The sequence below is a fragment of the Protopterus annectens genome, chromosome 5.part0 (assembly GCF_019279795.1).
Source record: "Protopterus annectens isolate FY-2018-M chromosome 5.part0, PAN1.0, whole genome shotgun sequence".
Taxonomy (NCBI): Eukaryota; Metazoa; Chordata; order Ceratodontiformes; family Protopteridae; genus Protopterus; species Protopterus annectens.
In genome coordinates this window covers 1457656515-1457676077 of record NC_056735.1, presented here as the reverse complement: position 1 = coordinate 1457676077, position 19563 = coordinate 1457656515, and the positions used below count along the sequence as shown (strand labels likewise).

Genomic DNA, 19563 nt, shown 5'->3' with positions numbered 1-19563 from the left:
TGTATCTCCTTTCCCTTATCTATAGCCTGAGTAACTGTCTCAAAGAAATCCACCAGGTTCAGGAGGCATGATCTGCCCTTGCCGAAGCCGAACTGTGTGGGGTCCAGCGACTGGAGGTTCCCAATCTCTCCATTTATGAGTTCCATAATGATTCACTCCATAGCCTTACAGATCAGACTGGTCAGGCTTATTGGTCAGTAGTTCCCAGGGTCAGTTGTGGCCCCACCCTTGTGTAGCGGGACCACCGTTGCCATGCGCCATTCTCTGGGCACATATCCTGTGGAGAGGCTGAGACTGAACAGGGTATTAAGATGCGGGGTTAATTCCTTTTGGAGCTCACAGATGACACAGCCTGGGACACCATCTGGTCCCATGGAGGCAGTGTTTTAGCTTTAGATAGAGCCTTGTTAACCAACGTATCAGTAATAATTGGACTTACACAATCCCCTGGAATGGTAATAGGCCCTGTAGGTGGTGGTGGTGGGGGATTTGCACTGAACCTGTCAGCCAAGATGTTGGCAATGTCAGAAGGGTCAGTGTATTTTGTTCCATTTTGTACTAGCTCAGAATAGACCTGAGCGTTGCCATTTAGGTTTTTGATGTAGTCATAGAAGGCCTTATGGTTATCCTTGGCATCCTTGGCAACTTTCTTTTCAAAATTAGCTTTAGTTGACTTGATGAGGGCCCTCAATTTCTTACTAATGCTGATCAGGGATGATTTTTCTACTTGAGATTTGGCCTTTTTTTGTATAATCTCCTCCTTTTATTGTAAAGTTTGCTTATGGCTGGGGTCCACCAGACTGGTTTCTTCTTGCTTGAGGAAGGAGTCTTGGTTTTATTTGGGATAGCACGGTCCATGCAATCCTGAAGATGCATATAGAGTGCCTTGGTGTAGGATTCCGCATCCTGGATATCATTATCCTTCTGCAAGGGAATAGTGAAGCTTTCCACTTCGGATGCAAGTAGTTTGAAGTTTGCTTTGGAAAGGTTTTTGACTATGTTTTTTTGACTGGGGGAGGTGGAGGGGTGAGGATGTCCAGGGTTATCAGTTTGTGGTTGGATCTGACCAAGGAGGGAGTGATAACGGGTGTGGTACAGTGGGCCCCCATATTTGTGATGATTAAATCCAATATGTTGTCCCCTCTAGTGGGGAAACATACTAGTTGTTCAAGGGCATTTGAATTTATAAACTCTATGAATCACTGAGCATAGGAGTTGGAACATTGGTAGTTCGCCCAGTCTATACCAGGGTATTTGAAATCACCCAAGATTATGGTGTTGGGTAAGACCTTTATATTTTCCAATGTCTCAAGAAATGCAGAGTGAGCATCTTGGGACATGGTGGGCGATCTATAACTGGCTACGACTTGAAATGTGGTTTTGCCTGCTGATAGTTGCGCATGGATGATCTCTGGGGTGTCATGCTGTGCTACTAACCTGGAGATATGGGTATCCTTGATGAATATGGATACACCTCCGCCCTTTGTACTGCGATCCGGTAACTGAGGCCGGAAGGTATGATATGAATTGTAACCTGGCAGTGCTGGGGTGCTCTCTTGAGCCTTGAACCAGGTTTCCGTCACTGCACAAACATTGATTTTCTCCATGCTGAGGAGAGCCTCGAGTGTGTGCATTTTGAGGTTGAGACTTCTGGCATTGAGTAGCATTACCCTTAGTTTTTGGTTACCTGTGCTGGTTACGGTGGTTGGTTTGTCCTTTGAGCCTTGCCTAAAAAAGGCACTATGGGGAAGGCAAGAGCATTAGCCAGTATTCGAAAACCTAGGTGTGACAGGTGCAACCCATCTCTGGCAAAACAGCGAGGCTTGTCTATCATGTCATCCCAGGCAGACAGACACTGGATCCCCTTAGAATGACACCAAAAGCTTAGCCAATTGTTGAAATTGATCAGTTTGTCTTTGTATTGTGGTATCATTCTAGATGAAGTTAGTATGCTACTTAAGGTCAGGGTCATACCAGCATGGGCTACATGATCAGAGAGCTCCTCAATGTCTCTTTTCATGTAGTCCAGGGAGGTACGTCTTAGATCATTCACACCAACATGTACAATGACAGCGTCATACTTGTACTTGTTCTGGAGTGACCTAAGTGCTTGTGTTATGTGGCGGATCCGAGCACCCGACAGGCAGCTGACAGTAACCTTCTCCTTGTTCAGCCTGGTGAGTGGAACATCCATGTGCCTTACTATAGAGTCTCCTATTACTAGCGTGTTAGGTATGGTGTTTTGCCTTAAGGGCTGTTGTGAGGCACACTGCTGAGGTGAATTATGTGTTTTCTGGCTTGTGTTGGGGGTGCAGGTTGTTTGCTTGTCTGCTTTGGAGAGCACTGTTTCTTTTTCATATTGGTACCTAGTGCCTCCGAATATGGTTTTGTGTATTTATGCGTATGTTTTGCCGGTGCTTGTTTTGTAGATTCATGTGTGACAGGTGGTGTGATGTAAGTGTGTCCCTTATCCTCTTGACTGTCTGTTACAGTCATGGAGGAAGCTACTAAATGATAGAGCAAAATCCCAAAAAGGGAAGGCATCACTGATCAGTATTAGCAAAAAACTACGGGCATAAAATTGTCTAAGGCCAGCTTCGAGAGAAAAATTGCACAGGACACTAAGGATAATCACAAGGCTTTCTTTAGTTATGTTAGGAACATGGGTGGTAATTCCCAGATATGCTCAGAATTAGTCCAAAATGGCAAAAAATACACCGAACCCACAGACATTGCCAACATCCTAGCTGACAGGTTCAGCGCAAACTCCCCCCCCCTCCCAACCAAAAGGGCAAATATTTATCCCAGCAGAGTGCTGCCCCCCTGACATCTCAGATGCTCAGGTAAGAGCCGCCCTCGCCAAAGCAAAAAACACAGCATCAATGGGACCAGACGGTGTCCCGGGCTGCGTCCTACATGAACTCCAAGAAGAGCTAAACCCAAACATAAAACTACTGTTCAATCTCAGCCTTACTACAGGATATGTGCCCAAAGAGTTGCGTACAGCAACAGTGGTCCCTCTCCATAAAGGTGGTGCCTCAACGGATCCTGGAAACTATCGCCCCATAAGCATGACTAGCTTGGTCTGCAAAGCTATGGAAAGGATCATCATGGACCTCATAAATAAAGATATTGGGGACCTACAGACACTGGATCCTATCCAGTTCGGCTTTGTTAAGGGCAGATCCTGCCTCTTAAACCTGGTTGATTTCTTTGAAACAGTCACCAAGGCCATTGACGAGGGGAAGGTGGTCCACACAGCCTACCTGGACCTCTCAAAAGCCTTCGATACAATACCCCACTCGGGCATTATAGATAAGCTCACCAGCTTAAATATAAACCCCTATGTCACTAGATGGATTGCAAACTGGCTCAAGGACAGAACCCACATGGATAGAATTGCTGGAGCCATGTCAGACTCCAAACCAGTTACAAGTGGTGTCCCACAAGGCTCAGTCCTGGGACCTCTCTTGTTCGGTATATATTTCTCGGAAATACAGGCCAACACGGAAGGACTGTGGCTGACCAAGTTCGCAGATGACTGCAAACTGGGCACCATAATCGACTCTCCAGCTGACACAAGCATCCTCCAAAAGGGCCTCATAGAAACAGACAACTGGTGCCAGAGCCATGGCCTCAAGCTAAATGCCAGAAAGTGTATAGTCATCCCCTTTGGCAAAAACAAAGTGCCCACAAATTACCACATAGGTGGTAATCCATTAAGTACAGAAGAAGTAATTAGGGACCTGGGGACCCAAGTTGATAGCAATCTCTCATTTGACAACCACGCAGCCAAAGTGGTTAGAAAAAGATTTTATATAGCCCACCTAATCATGAAGGGATTCACATCTAGATCAGGGGAAGTCATTGTGCCTCTTTACTCATCCCTCATCAGGCCCATAATTGAGTACAATGCCCCTTTTGGGATGTACCTTACCAGACACCTGCAGCAACTGGAAAGACCCCAAAAGTACCTCACCAAGAGGATCAAAGGGCTCAAACAGATGCCATATGCTGCCCGGTTAAAGAAACTCCAGCTCTACTCAGTGGCATACTGCCTGTTCACAGGCGATCTGTGCCTGACGTATAAAGTCATGCCCAACCCGGAATTAATGGACATGCTGTTCCTCAGAAAATCCAAATCCCATCGAGCTACACGCTCGAGAGACTTGAACCTCAGCACTGAAATAAATAGGACATGCTGGAGGGACAGATTCAAAACCCAGAGGCACCCTTCACTCTGGAATAAAATCCCAGTCCAGGTTAGGCAGAGTCTCTCATTGACTCTCTTCAAGAGGAATCTTGATGAGTGGATGGGAGATCGTAGGTTTACCCCGGGTATCACTTCTGTGTCACTGTTAGACAGAGGCACAGTATACTAATCTCAAAAAAGGGCATAGCAAAATAAATTTAAAATGGTTGGCGAAAGCCAAACACATACTGGCTAGGCTTATAAATGCCCTAGGGCAGATAGCCTAGTATGAACCTATGAACCTATGAACCTATGGGTTGAGAGCGCTTAGCCTCCAGTCTGGCTGTGTATTTGCATCTCTCACAAGTGTTTGTGTCTAGAGGTAAGAGGAAAGGGTTATCTGTATACATGAGAAAGATTTATTTAATAAAAGCTTACATTTTATTCCTACGGTGTTAGTTTCTAAATATCAAATTGTTCTTGATAATAAAAAACTTTTGTCATAATTTGAATACTAAATTGCTTTTCATACCCAGATTCAACAGTCACAAAGTGAATTCTCCTCTGCTTCCGGATTTAGATTTAAGAAACCTGATTTTCAGGTTCCTGTTAATATATCAGTGGTAGTTCTTGAGAAAGTTGTCTTGAAGAAACTTCAGCTTTCCTTAGAACTCTCACACATGTATAACTATTAAATTTATACAAAAAACTCAAAAGTACACAAACCAACAAAGAAATTAACAAAAAGCGAGCTTTGAAAACAGTCCACTCGAGAAAAGTATGAATAACTTTATAGTATCTTTTTATTGTTGTTAGCACACGCTTTCAGAGAGCTCTATGTCCCTCCTTCCTCAGACACAAAAACAAATCAATGCCTAACTAAAATTGTACTATATATACCTCAAGTCAATTAACTTAATTAATTAATTATGCAAATTACACTAAACAAAGTCAAGTACGAAAAACGCACCTTGAAGCAACTACAAATATTCAATACCAAACTGCTAAAATCACGAAACAAAGCCTTACATTGCCATACAAATAATATGCAATTAAAATAATTATACAAACAAGAAAAACCATGTTCGATTTATAATCAGGTGTAGGCATAAATACATAACTATAAAAAATATGTATATATATATATATATATATATATATATATATATATATATATATATATATATATATATATAAAGGTATGTACAAGTAAGTGCTAATTGTGTGTATACATTCTATATATATACAAATAATAAAGATGAAAGCAAAATGCATAGATGTGTGTATGCAACATATAGAACCTTGGTTAAAAAGACCAGTTTGGTATTGAATATTTGTAGTTGCTTCAAGGTGCGTTTTTCGTACCTGACTTAGTTTAGTGTAATTTGCATAATTAATTAATTAAGTTAATTAACTTGAGGTATATATAGTACAATTTTAGTTAGGCATTGATTTGTTTTTGTGTCTGAGGAAGGAGGGACATAGAGCTCTCCGAAAGCGTGTGCTAACAACAATAAAAATATACTACAAAGTTATTCATACTTTTCACGAGTGGACTGTTTTCAAAGCTCGCTTTTTATTAAATTAATACAGCTAAGAACACCTCACCCTTTACATCTATTCTACTCAATGCTATGTACTCAACAATAAATAAATCAAAGTAAATAAAAACACACAGGCAAGTAAAAAAACAAAGCAAAAATTTAACTGGAAATGACAAAACACATGAAAAACAAATGGAAATATCAACAATAAAAAGGAAACAAATATCAAAAGGAAAAAAATAATCAGCAAACTCACTCTTTGTCCACACATCATTATTTGTGCCGAATGTCCACATCAGTGCTTCTATGACAATCTATTCAAAAGGCTACAACTGAAGCATTTAAGTAAGATAATACCTCCCTGGGGAATCCTCAGCATTTCTCAAATATAATAGCAAGTACCTATCAGGAAAAAAATATATAAAAAAGCAGCAAAAACAAAGGATCCATTATTAAAGCAATTAGAAAGTTTTTGTTGGCACCGAGATTCTCGACTGGCACATGCATAGTAGTATATCGGCAGTTGCAAAGTCAGTCTTTTGGTTTCAACTCTGTAAATATGCAGATTTGGGGTCAATACGAGTACACTATACATAATATAATATAAAAAAGCAGTAAAAACAAAGGATCCATTATTAAAGCAATTAGAAAGTTTTTGTTGGCACCGAGATTCTTGACTGGCACATGCATAGTAGTATATCGGCAGTTGCAAAGTCAGTCTTTTGGTTTCAACTCTGTAAACAAGCAGATTTGGGTATCAATACGAGTACACTATACATAATATATATATATATATATATATATATATATATATATATATATATTTAAAATCCTTATTAATGATATTCCTGGATGTACAGTGAGAATTGAATTTAGGTGTCATTCAAACAACAATTCTTTATTTGTGTTACTACCCTTGACAAGCACAAGGTTAAAGAGTTGCTTTTTTATCACATAGCATACAGAATGTGGGAATTCGTCCTCCAACATATATTATAAGCTTTTGGAGACATGATCTCATAATTTTCAGTACTGATGAACTCTGTTCAGCATATAATTTGGCTGCGAGCTTAATTTTAATACAGTGAAACAGAATATTTCAGTGTTGCATCTCAGTGTAATAAGGACATCCTAAGTATGACATTGTGCATGTCCTATAACAAAATGCATTAGTAAATACTCATTGCTATAGTGTTAACAAAATATCTGCAACAAAAGGCAGTTTGACGCAAGTCATGTATTCATTACTCTCACTTTCACACACAATCTTGGCTTCAGGCAACACACTTTAATTTAGTCCAACTGTTTAGATTTTTCCTAAGGATATCCTTTGAAAATGCAACATAAACAACATTGTTTTCACCTGCAAGACACCTAAATGACCTAATATGATCCACTACTTCTGCCTCTGTGCACAGCTGTTAATGCAGAACTCAGCACCAAAATGTGGACTTTACTGTAACACATAGCTAAGTACATGTTTTTAGGATGGGTCAACTAATAAAATGCACTGAGGTTTTCAAATTTAATGTTATTGATTTTACTGCAGATCAGTGACATCTGGGTTTTTTCAATATTCGATTATTTTCACCGCACACAGGATGCTAGTGAAACAGGAAAGCTTCACCACTTCTACAGTGGAGTGTTTTGCTATGCTTTATATCTTCTTCTTCTTCTTCTCTTTCGGTTGTTCCCATTAGGGTTCACCACAGAGGATCATCTGTTTCCATATCTTCCTGTCCTCTGCATCTTGCTCTGTTACACCAACCACCTGCATGTACTCTCTCACCACATCCATAAACCTAATCTTAGGCCTTCCTCTTTTCCTCTTACCTGGCAGCTTCATCTTTAGCATCCTTTTCCCAATATACCCAGCATCCCTCCTCAGCACATGTCCAAACCAATGCAATCTCGCCTATCTGGCTTTGTCTCCAAATCGTCCAATCTGAGCTGACCCTCTAATATACTGATTCTTAATCCTGTTCATCCTCGTCACACCCAGTGCAAATCTTAACATCTTTAACTCTTCCATGTCCAGCCCTGACTCTTGCCCTTTTGTCAATGCCAGTGTCTCCAATCCATATAACATAGCTGGTCTCACTACCCTCTTGTAGACCTTCCCTTTCACTCTTACTGGTACCCGTCTGTCACAAATCACTTCTGACACTCTTCTCCACCAATTCCACCCTGCCTGTACTCTCTTTTTCAACTCTCTTCCACACTCACCATTACTCTGAACTGTTGATCCCAAGCACTTAAACTCATCCACCTTCGCCAACTCTACTCCCTGCATCCTCACTATTCCTCTATCCTCCCTCTCATTCACACACATATATTCTGTCGTAGTCCTTCTGACCTTCATTCCTCTCCTCTCCTCTCTAGAGCATATCTCCACCTCTCCAAGGTCTCCTCCACCTGTTCCCTACTCGGACTACAGATCACAATGTCATCTGCAAACATCATAGTCCACGAGGCCTCCTGTCAGATCTCATTTGTCAACCTGACCACCACCACTGCAAATAAGAAAGGGCTCAGAGCTGATCCATGATGTAATCCCAGCTCCAGCTTAAACACATCCGTTACTCCCACTGCAGACCTCACCATTGGCACACTATCCTCGTACATATCCTGTACCACTCTTACATACTTCTCTGCCACTCCCGACTTCCTCATATAGCACCACAACTCCTCTCTAGGCACCCTGTCATATGCTTTCTCTAAGTCCACAAAGACACAATGCAACTCCTTCTGACCTTCTCTATATTTCTCCATCAATGCTTTCAGAGCAAACATCACATCTGTAGTGCTCTTTCCCAGCATGAAACCATATTGCTGACCACTAATCATCATCTCCCTGCTTAACCTATCTTCCACTACTCTTTCCCATAACTTCAAGCTATGACTGATCAATTTTATACCTCTGTAGTTACTACAGCTCTGCACATCACCCTTATTCTTAAAGTTATGCTTTATATCAATTAACAAAATTGTTTGTTGAAAATGTGTTGTTTTGTCATATGCATCGGTATGTGGATGAAAAGGGTCTTGTACTAATCAACTGACCCAGTTAGCAAACAGAACTAACTAAAATTTATAACTACAGTAGAAGGATTACGCAATAACCACTGAAGTGTGTTTACAAGCAGCATAATGAGAAAATAACCTTACTGCGTTTCACCCCCACAGACGCATCACTACAGCAAATTCAAGCTATTGGTTCTACTATGAAATAGCAAAAAGTACAACTCCAACCTTCCAAAACATTGAAAAGTAATGCCCGAAAAACAGAAGGGTGAAAAAATCAAGTTTAAGCATTTTTACAAGGAGAAGCTCCTCTGCACCCCCCAATAAAGGGGACAAGCTCCCCAACACCCCCACAAACTTATTTATACCAACTCCACAGTCACACCAACTTGAAAAAGGGAAAAATCTCCTTAAAGAAGTGAATCATTGCCCGCACACATTAAGAAACCATATGATTTCTTATGGGAAACCCTAGTTGGTTTCTGACTCTCGAGGTTTTTTCTTAATGACAAATGAAGCTTGTCGAATTTCACCTTGACTAGCTGTAAGGAAGCCCAAGATATTACACAAGTTCTCTAACTCCTGCATGCATTTTTTGTACTGTGTACATCTCGCTATCCTCCTTGGCACTGAGTATATCTCGCTATGTTCCTTGCCACTGAGTACATCTCGCTGTATTCCATAGCGGTGAGTACATCTTGCTGTGTTCCTCGGCACTGAGTACATCTCGCTGTATTCCATAGCGCTGAGTAAATCTCTGTATTCCATAGCGCTGAGTAAATCTCCCTGTGTTCCTTGGCAATGAGTACATCTCGCTATGTTCCTTGTCACTGAGTACATCTCTCTGTGTTCCATGACACTGAGTACATCTCGCTGTAGTCCATGGCACTGAGTACATCTTGCTGTATTCCATGGCACTGAGTACACCTCACTGCATTCCATGGCACTGAGTACATCTTGCTGTATTCCATGGCATTGAGTACATCTTGCTGTATTCCATGGCACTGAGTACATCTTGCTGTGCTCCTTAGCACTGAGTACATCTCACTGTGTTCCTTGGCACTGAGTACATCTCACTGTGTTCCTTGGCACTGAGTACATCTTGCTGTATTCCATGGCACTGAGTACATCTTGCTGTATTCCATGGCACTGAGTACATCTTGCTGTGTTCCTTGGCACATTACATTTAAAAAAGAGACTGCAGTGACAGCAATGGGACCATTCTAACTTGTGCAACACTTACTACTATAGCGCAACAAAATTATATACACCGAGCACCCCAAAGTCAACATGGGAAGCATTTGAAAAGTAAGCTTAAACAAAAGAAACGGAATGTAATAAACTGATGTTTCCTTTCAAGGAACATGCTTTTCTGCAAAGCAGTATAATTATGTCAAATTACAACAATAGCATAACTGCATAGCAAATGGGATCATTCAACTGCCAATGTTTTCCATTCTCAAATGTTGGAAAACCTTTGCAGGGGCAGATGTTACCTTACACTGTTCAGTAAATCCAAGACGATCTTACCCTTTCTCCACTCCATCTTTGGTTGCTTTATTCTAGGTTATCATCTGGTCTCCTGACAAAGTTGAAGCAACTTTACCATAAATTGATAAAATTTATAATAAGTCTTGCACCCAGGACACATCACTGTGACCTCATAAATTCTCTTAGCTGGTCATCATTTAAACAGAAGACAGATTACTACTTACTGATAATGCTTAGAATGTTTTACACCCTACACTCTCTTCTTCACCCCATTACTGTATATACCATCTGGGAACTGTAGAGAGCTGGTAACATCCTTAGTACTACAGCAAGAAATTACACCTCATACAGGATGTCTTACTTAAAATTTACTAGGAAACATTTCGAATCAACTTCCTCCCAAGCAAAGAATATCAGTAACTTTCTTACCTCTAAAAACTCTTTTGACACTTACTTCAGCAAATTGTTAAAAATGAATAAAGATTACTGAATAGTTATATCAATGTTGTTTTAATAAAATGTGGTTTTATTGTAGCAATTAAACTTGATTACACACTTTTTGTCATGGTTCTGTTAAAACCTGTCAATGGATTTTGTTAACAATTTATTATTATAGGTGTTTTCTGTACCTTAAACTGCACTTGCAGTTTGATTTCTCTGTTTTGTAAGGGGGTGTGGAGGTGTGGGGTTTACCCAACTATAAAAAAGGCCCTCAGCTTACAGGATGAGAGCTGAGATAGATGGGAAGCAGACACTATATTGTTAATGAAGCTGCTGAAAACTGAAGGACCTAATAATGATTCTTGAGATAGTCAAGAATTGACTGGCATAACTCTCAGCCTTCCAGCTCCAAAATCTGCAAAGCTACCTCTCATAATATGAAACAAACAGGCAAAATGTGGAATGTTTACTAATTACTTCAAACTAGGAACCTTAAAGCATGGCTCAAATATGTTGCTTTACACTTACAAAAAAGTCTTTTGAAGAATTTAATGTTATTCAATATTACTTGTTAAGGATGTCTGTTAAAAACAAATTCTTAAAAATGAATGTGTGACAGGCCCATTCAATGGGAACACTGGGGAACACTGAAGTTTTAAAACTCAAAATGAACAATTATTTTCATAATGAGGTACAGTTGAGAAGTATGATGCTGATTATTTCAGCTGCGCACAGAACCAATGTACAAACTGTGTAAAGTTTGGCAAACGGCTTTTTGATCTATTTAATGGTTTTTGGATCGATGACTAGCTCATTCAGACATGTGATAAGAATGGGATGTCTGACTCTAAAAATGCTTTTTATAGAATAGAAGGAGCCAGTCATGGTCATCATTAAGACTCTCACAGAGATCTTCAGTAAAAGCTTGTAATGTTCAGTCTCTTGCGCATTAAAAATCATAGTACTAACCTTTACAAACAATAGCAGGATGTCAGCTAGAGAATAACTATCTTATTTTTCAGAAGGGTCTGCATATACCAGTTTATGTATAATAATATTTGTGGTAAGAAATGTTCTTATTGGCATTGTTCATCTATTTAACAACACATGCAACTTAAATAAGTCCATCACTATCAAGAAACCCGATAAATCTAGAGAGAGCAAAGCTAAATCTGAACTCTAAAAATCACTAGTAATCACTAGTGCAATTTCTAAATCATAGCAGTTGACAAGCATGGACAATCCTAACTACAAACAATATTGTCCACATAGTACTTTGTGCAGACATTGTAACCTTTAAAAAAGAAAAAATCCCATAAATATAATTCTATACATCAAGTGATATTTTAATTAGAAATCAAGTCAACATGCAAATGTTAGACATCAGCTGCCACTCACTGTCAGGGGCAACTATCATATTATCTCATAAATCTCTGACCTTCCGCCATGCTTCTCTAAAAAGGGCTTATTCCCACATAAATGATCAAGTTAAATTAGGTGAATATTAAAGACTTGAGAACATTCTTACATACAAACTGAAGAATAAGTAAATAAACATATAAATAATGTTTTTAGACTTAATGACTGTTATTTTGAGCATATTTGAATCATTTATATTAAATTATACAGACAATTAAGGAGATGTTCAGCAGCCTAAAGAATAGAAAGAGACATTTATTGAAACTCCTTCAATGAAATTCCTTCTTATGTCACATAATCCCAGGTTGTGGTTGCAATAGGTCTTTATATATATATATATATATATATATATATATATATATATATATATATATATATAGGTTTACCGAAATAATGTTGAATGCTAAATGGTTGAAACTGAATTGGTTGAACACACTATATTCAATGATCAAAATGTTGAAATAAAATTAGTCTAAACACACAATGTTGAAATTATCAAATTTGCTCATTTCTGCACTGTAGTGTGATCTCAGAGTTGATATATTTAAGTAGGGGGGGTGCAGGTGCATGGGGGCATAGCCTCCCTGCAAAATAGTAGAGTTGATCTCATTGCTTTTTTAATGAAATGATTATAGACATTTTGATAATTCAATGTTTTGGGCTGAGATGTTATTTTTCAACCAAATGACTATCAGACATTTTGACATTCAACATTATGTCGATAAACCATATATATATATATATATATATATATATATATATATATATATATATATATATATATATATATATCAGTCCACTAGCCCACTTAACAAACTTAATAAAATAAAATAAATAAACCCAAGTACTTACGGGGTCACAGTGTATGGAATCTTCTCTTAAGAAAATGAATAACAGAAAATGTGTTGAATATTGATGTTTAACAATAAAATATTTGTTTATGGAGGTCAATAAACTATGTAGAAATACATTGACAATGCTGTTGTATTTTAACAATTCTGCCAGTAAAATTAAAAATATTTTTAAAAGTTACAAAGCAGTAAAGCATAGCCAAGAAGCCATGAGACACATCATGATCTACTCTACTGCCATAAACTGAGGAATTCTGCTGGAAGGTATCAATACTGCTGTAATATTTTAGTTTTGTCTGCTCAAGTTCTTTTAGGTCTGTCTACCAAAGTTGTTCAGTAACATTTCATCATCAATCATGTTACTGGCTTACCACATGTTTTGACACCTCTGCACAGTAAAAATGATTCAGAATGGTGTTAAGAAATGCATTGGAAGCGCATTACAAAATTGCCAGTGCTTGTGCTGCAGGTGGATGCAACAAATTAATAAGTACCTGCATGTTAAAGCAATTTACTTAGGTATCTTAATGTTACAAAGATTCTTTTTACTGGTGTATCACTGTGCAGATTGTAAACTTTTAATATTTAGGAAAATTATACTAATGTTTTCCAATACTTCTGTAAACTCTGAAGTAGAACTTACTGATGTATCACTGTGCAGATTGTAAACGTTTAATATTTAGGAAAATTATACTAATGTTTTCCAATACTTCTGTAAACTCTGAAGTAGCACTTAAGGATGTGTCCAACAAGTTGTGTCTTCACTCTTAATTCATATTAATGTCCACATCTGATTGACAGAAATCTCAAGGGTATGACATGACTGCTATAGACTGATTAGGATTCTGCATTCCTTTACAAAAAAGGGCGCAATGAAAGTATGTGGAAGATCAGGCAAATACATTTAAAAAATGTTCAGGCTGATTGAGAAAAAAGTGATGTCAAACCTGGTGCTGGAAATGGAAGCCAAAAAGTAATGGAATACTATCAAGAACAAATATAAACAAGTCACTTTAACAGTAAAGAACAAATATAAACCACTAAGGAAATGTTTTTTTCTTACGAATGGTAGTGCCAGAATGAATTTTTTCTTATATATACAGCTGAGGATATTAGAAAAATAATATGAGCAAGAATCATTCGATGGTGCACCACATGATTTATGGTTTTCTCTTTAGAAACTTAAGTTTCTAACTTAAACATTTCAGTACACATTGCAATAGAAATCCACAATCTCTTCTTCCTCTTGACTACTTACATTATGGTGAAAACATTGTTTTAGAAACACTTACATTACATAAGCCCTATCCTTCTTAATTTCATTCAGATTCAATCCTATCAGTTTGGTAGTAGACTACATTTATGTGCAGCTTCAAGCCCAATGTGTACAGCCGTTTTTAATTTTGCTTTTAAGAATCTTGGATGCATACTTCTGCACAACCCATATTCTTAAAACAAAAATACATTCTGCATTTTGTGGTCACAGTTAAGTTTCTTGAAGAACAGAAGGCACGTGTTCCATCTTGCAAATAAATAAACAGCCATGCTGCCACGAAGTACTCCACTAATGGAAACAATATCACAACTGCTCTGAAGTGTCACCCACAGTACACATACACAGCCGACATCAAGCTTTACTACTCTGCATATTAGATACATGAAAAAAAAACTGGAAGGCACTACAATTACATACATCAGCTAACAACACGTTGAATTGGGGAGCAAATACCCGACTCTCAAATCTAACCCAGTACTACTGTAACTTTCCAAAAGAGGACCCTATTTACATATTAGAATTTTACATCGAAAAAAATAGAGTGCAACTCTGAATTCCTAAACACAATGCCTTCATCTCTCCATAAAATAAGCATTGTCTCAAGCACCCTTTGAATCATTTGAATTCCTTCCGTACTATTTTCCAAGTTTTCTTTCTTTAGAAGAAAGTATTACTTTTCTTCTAAAAATTAAAAAGTACCGTTCTGGTGTTGCTTTCAGAAGGAATGCGTAAAGCACATATGCATCTCAAAACAGCACGTTGCTCAAGTTAACTTGCATACTATATCAGCTCTTGCATGGAGCAACTCGTGAACTGTAAACTCTTCTGAATAGAATATTATAAGCGGATTTACAAAAAACATGCATAATTTTACTTATCATACCAGCAACCTTGCAAACAGTTCACAAATGCTGTTTGTTGCAGGGAGTACCCCAGCGAACTTGTATCTCCGTTGTACTCAGAAACTTTCCAAACTTCCCATGTCAGAGTACCTGCTCACAAGTCCTCTAAATTACAAAAACTGCAAGCCCAACCCCATGACGTAACGAAAAACTGCATTTGCCGATTCCTAGTCGGCAGGGGGCGCTGCCTTGTTGGTAGAAGTGTTTGGGGGTCTGGCAGAAATCCTAAAATAAATGTCGTTCTTCACTTAGCTACTCCTTCGTGTTGAAATTTCAGCTTCATATCTGATTCCTATTTGAAATATACAAAAGGACATGTGTGATTTATTTTCAGCCCAAGCAGGAAGTTATTGAACACGCTTGCACCTTAAGACTGTTCCAAATCCGCAGCGCTCTAATTACACTTCAGCAAATCTGTGGGGGATAGGTATACCCCGTACAAGCTCTGGTCTGGGGTATTACCTGTCACTGCAAGAAATCTAGACAAAGCCACAAATAGAGCGGGGGTGGGCAAAAGCCCACAAATAGAGACACATTTAAATATTGCTCCAATAAACTTCGAAAGTTGCTAGAATGATAATTTTTTGCATAATTATACAGTTGTTGAAGGATATGAAGTCTGAAACTCAATTGTCTGTTATTATTTCGTGACTTCGATCAATCCTCAATCAGTGATTTGCCGGAAAAACACAAATTTTATGATTAAAAAAGACTAGAAATAAGACGCAAAAATCTGGATATTCTGCGAAAACCTGGAGAGTTGAGTGGTATGAAATATACTTCTCAACTGTCCAGATTGTTGCGTCATATTTTTGTTCTGTGCCTCATACAATTTGTAATTTTCTGGATTTTTGTGGCAAGTCAGTGAGGAATGAATTCATAAATAATGACATACATTTGAGTTTCAGACTACTTGTCCTTCAGAAAACTCATGCTAGCACAATCAATTTTAGTCCAATCATTTTCTAAGTTTGTAAAAGCAATATTTACAATTTGTCCCTATTTGGGGGCTTTGTCCCCCCCCCCCTCAACTATTTTTGGCTTTGTCCACATTTTTTTCTGCTGAGAGGTTGAGAACTATCCATGGTTGTCACCTTTATAGATGTCCAAAGTGAATAATTGTTTTTAGGGAACTATGAGAATTTGGGTGGCCACGGTGGTGCAGCGGTTAGCATTGTCGCCTCACAGCAAGAGGTTTTCCGGTTCGATTCTCGGCTGGGGTGCCTTCTGTGTGGAGTCTACATATCCTCCCTGTGGTTGTGTGGGTTTCCTCTGGGTGCTCTGGTTTCATCCCAAAGACATGCAGTAGGTGGACTGGACACTCTAAATTGTCCCTGTGTGTGTGTGTGTGTGTGTGTGTGTGTGTATGCCTTATGTGGAAGGTTGGGTGCTGGGCTGGCAACTTGACACTGTAAAACTCCACTGCCAATCATGAGTGGACAGATGATCTGCTGTGGTTTCCCCTAACTGGGAAAAAGCTGAAAGAAGAAGAAGGGAATTATGAGAGTTTGAGGGGCAAATCATACCCGCATACCCACAATCCATGCATTGCATTTCTTTTTATTATCATTGCCAAAAGTAATGGTTAATTTTTAGAGAAAATGGCACAGTTTCAAGCTCACCGCTCAGCTTCTATGTTCATGAATCGGTGATAAAGCCAAAAATAATTCGGGCAGAAATGCCTAAAAGCAAGAATAATTACTCCAGTTTACTAAAAGGTTAATCGGCAACAGGTTTTGTGCATGTATTTTGAACAAAGGTAAAGGTATGAAAATGTCTGGCATGACTAACTGCAATACTCAGTGATTTACCAAAATAAATAAATAAATCGAGCATTGTGAAAATAAAAGGCAAAAGCAGGAATATCATGGACAGGTCAGAGGAATGGTTCTGGGTGTATGAGATAAAGGATCATAATTTACGTAAAAAAAAAAAAAAAAATAGAGAAAACCTAGCAAGTATTTCATATCCAAAAAAATTACAATACATTTGCCATTTTCTCAGGTTCTCCCAGTCTAATGGGCATTAGCATTTTTATAAGCTGTTTCTGAGTATTACTATACTTTCTACTTTTGTATGAATGAACCCAAAAAGAGTGAAAAACATGTGTAGCTCCTGGAGTCTGGATTACTTGCCTGAATGCATTAATACTTCCAGGTCTTTGTCCATTCAAAAGCCCATGTGCTGGAAAACTTGTATGCATTTAATGGTTAATATGTATATCTCCTATTGTTGGCCATGGTTTGATTCTCGGCTGGAGAGCCTTCTGTATGGAGTCTGCATGTCCTCCCTGTGGTTGAGTGACTTTTTAAAGACATGCAGGTAGGTGCGTGTGAGTGTGCCTTTTGTGAAGGTTGGGTGCTGGTCTGGCAACTCGACACCATAACAATTTCACTGCCAATCAATCTGGGTCAGCCGCAGTGGTGTAGTGGTTAGCATTGTCACCTCACAGCAAGAGATTCTCTGGTTTGATTATCGGCTGGAGAGCCTTCTGTGTGGAGTCTGCATGTCCTCTCTTTGGTCGAGTGAGTTTTAAAGACATGCAGGTAGGTGTGTGTACGTGTGCCTTCTGTGAAGGTTGCGTGTTGGGCTGACAACTCAACACCGTAAAAATTTCACTGCCAATCAAAATGTGGACCGGTGATCCGCTGTGGCAACCCCTAACCGAGAAAAGCTGAAATACATTACTTATGCATATCTCCCACTGTGTCATCATTAAGCTCACACATATATGTAAATATATAAATATATATATATATAATATATATTTTTCTTTTCTCTCTCTCGCTATATATATAGCATGTGTGTGTGTGTGTGTGTGTGTGTGTGTGTGTGTGTGTGTGTGTGTATAAAACAACAAAGCATTATACCCACCATTAGTAAAACTGTAGTTAGTGTCATATCGTCAATGCTCTGGATCCCTTCTTGATGAGTTTCCACTTGCATTGTGTTCCCTGTGGTCTGATGGTCTAACCTTTAGGATAGAGATCTCAAAGGGAGAGGCAGTTGGTGTCAGGCTGTCAAACGCGTAGGTCCTTTGCAGTATGTCATCCGATGTCATTTGTTCCCTGTGGGTAGAGTCTCTGGGTCTAGTAGCACCTGCTCTCTGTAGGAGGTTGAAGAAGTTAAAAACAATGAAAATAAAAATCTCAGGAGGCTATTTCTTTATAACAAGTTCTTTACTGGTGTTGAGACAGATGAGTGCAGTGTTGGTAAGATTTGATTACTGAGTTTTATAGAATTTTATATACTTGTAAATGGGGTGTCCACCTGGGTCATCCCACCACTGAGCATCTTATGCTAAGGGGAGGGAGGGTGGCCTAATGGTTAAGGTGTTTTCCTTGCAAACACAAGGTGCAGGGTTTGAGTCTCACAAGGGATAATTGGCTAGGCTTAAAATAGCTCACAAGGGCAGTTAGCTTAGTACTAACCTATGAACCTATGTCAGGGGTATGTTCAGGGCTTCACAGTGAGGTCTACCTTTTACAAAGAATGTTTCTCTTTAACCCTTTAAGCTCAGGTTTCTTTATAATCTAGTTGCTCTATTCTTAATAAAGATAGCCCTTGAGATATAAAAATGTATTAGCACACATAGAAAATATTTTTGCCAGTAATACCAGCTAACAGTGTGGATGCTTCTGTTGTGCTTTTGCTAATGGCTTCATCAGATCTGCCTCTAAAGATTCTGCCAAAGGACCTAGAGTGGATCATATTGGTAGTTTGTTTTATTATGTTTTCAAAATATATCTACTAAAAACATCCAGTTCACCTTCAATAATTGGGGATTCCATAAGTAAAGATAAGTTGTTTAGTGGAATTATTGCAATTGCAATAGTAGGGAAATATTGGTGGTGGTTGTGGGTTGGGAGGGTTAACATTTGATAGTGGCTTTATGCCTATGTGGAGCATAATGTTAGTTATTTGGATGGGAACTTGCTCTTAGTATGGTATGAGCTCTAAGTGTCCAACTAAAGGGCCTCATTTTGTGTTTCTTTATTTGAAAGTTTAGTGAGGAGCAAAAAGCCTTTCAAAAATACTATATTAATTTTACATAGTTTAGTGCCGGCCTACTTGGCATCTTTTTTGGTCAGGCCTGTTGGGGAACCTCTACTTTTCTCTTTTAGGAATTACAATGTGTTAGGTAATGTATAAAAAACAGAAAAAAGTAGATCAGAACAAGGATTGTGAATCCCTGCTGGTGTTCCTTAGAAATGATGATACCTCTCAACCTCTTAGAGCAAAAAATCTGGACAAAGCCTAAAATGATGGGGGGACAAATAGGGACAGAATTTAAATATTGTTCTTACAAACTTAAAGTTGACAGAATAATAGGTTTTACATTAGCATGAATTTTGGAGTCTTAAACTCAAATATTTGTCATTATTTAATGACTTCAGTCCTCAGGAAGTTTCCAGAAAGGTAC

The 19563-nt window shown here is 38.6% G+C and overlaps 1 protein-coding gene across 1 annotated transcript in view; it reads right to left on the bottom strand.

The window, feature by feature from the left end:
- P2RY2 (purinergic receptor P2Y2) overlaps positions 1 to 15202 on the bottom strand; it is a 588691-nt gene extending 573489 nt beyond the window's left edge. The window contains exon 1 of the mRNA XM_044071275.1: positions 15122 to 15202. The gene's annotated coding sequence lies outside the window, so the exon portion shown is untranslated. The remainder of the gene's footprint in view (positions 1 to 15121) is intronic.
- Positions 15203 to 19563: the final 4361 nt, after the last annotated feature.